Genomic DNA, 1,609 nt, shown 5'->3' with positions numbered 1-1,609 from the left:
GCCTCGGATGCTCCCCACATTTTGTGTGTGTGTGTGTGTGGCTTGTGCCTTTTATTTAAAAGAATTTGGGTTGGCCTGGCTGAGGGGCACAACAGGGCTCGTGGTCTAGGTAGACTGGGCCAGTCAGGCCCTTGAGTTTGGTCTCCATGGAGACGAGGCATTCCGGCACTCGAAGGTTCCATCCACATGGGCCCGAGAGTGGCTGTGTCTGTGGGTAAAGCCAGGGTTCCAGGACACACCTGTGCAGGAGAAAGCGGGTAGGACCAACCGCAGTGAACTGGCTTTTGGGAGATTCCTCAGAAGCAACCAGCCAACTCTTCTGGAAGCCAAGGTCTTGGTGAAAGTGGGTCTTAACCATCTGGTCCTGTTGGCTTGAAAATAAGGTCGAACTGCCAAGACTGGTAGAAACCCTGCCCTGCCTGGCACCCAGCGTCAGTTTGCACACCTGGGCTCTAGCATGCATGCAGCCCCCCGCGGCAGAAAGGGGTTCTCCTGCAGCCACAGCTCGGCTGACTCTGGCCATGTCATTCTCCAGATTACAAATGCCCAGCTCAGGAGAGCCCTCCTCTTCTCCACCCTGCTGTGATTCTGAGGCTGGAGAATGCTTTAGTTCTGAGCCCCAAGACAGAAATGCCCCTCAAGCAGCTGGACCTGAGGCTGATTGGCAGCACTGAGCAGGGCCAGATTCCCCTCTCTACCACTGTCCTCTTCCCAAGCCCACTGAGCAAGAGGGGAGGCCGCCTGGCCTTCTGGCCAGTCACAGACCCTGGGCACCTGGAGCAAAACATGGAGCCCAGGAGACACGCATCTAAGAGCTGCCAAGGACACAGGCACACAGCCTGCCATGGCCAGGTGGCACAGCACTAGACTGTGAGCACCACATGGGGGTCTCAGGCCCCACTCTGCCACTAGCTGTGACTGCCACCAATCTGCTTTGCCTGTCTGGGTTTCAGTGAGCCCCTCTATAAGTAGTTACTTCTCTCACAGGGTTGTGAGGAAGAAGGAAGAAAGGGGATGTGTATTGAAGATTACATTCAGAAGGCACTGTGAATAGTGCTTTGGGTTGCCAGGCCACCTTACAGCTTTATCCAGGTCCCGTCCCACTGCGGAACGCCCTGTCATCTCGTTCCTCAAACGCGTGGAGCTCCTGCTCTCTGCCTGGCAGCAGCAGAGTGCTAGAACTGCTCCCCAGCCAAGCTCATTCATTAATTCAACAGCTCTGCACCCGCTCCTGGGCAGGTACCAGGGATTTAGAGATGAATTAGACTCATCACCTGAACCAAGGGCTCTGGCTAGTGGGGAGACAGATACGTCACTGAGGAGGTGTCACAGTAATACGAGACGGAGCTCAGGGAAACTTCCGGGAGCATCACCAAGTTGGGCAGAGAGGAATGAGCGGGTGGAAAGCCAGAAGTAGGTTGGTGGGGAGTTCTCAGCAAGGAGGAAGTGGGGACCAAGGACCTGTCAAACAGCAGCAAACTACCCCTTGGCGTCCAGACAAGTCATTCTCTCCCCAAGGGGCAGCAGAGCTCCCGGGAGGGCCACAGGCCAGTGCCCTCAAGCAGACAGGACACACACACACACACACACACACACACACACACACACA

The sequence above is a fragment of the Hylobates moloch genome, unplaced genomic scaffold, assembly GCF_009828535.3.
Source record: "Hylobates moloch isolate HMO894 unplaced genomic scaffold, HMol_V3 SCAFFOLD_10, whole genome shotgun sequence".
Taxonomy (NCBI): domain Eukaryota; kingdom Metazoa; phylum Chordata; class Mammalia; order Primates; family Hylobatidae; genus Hylobates; species Hylobates moloch.
The sequence above is the reverse complement of the archived record's forward strand: the minus strand, read 5'-3'. Positions refer to the sequence as shown.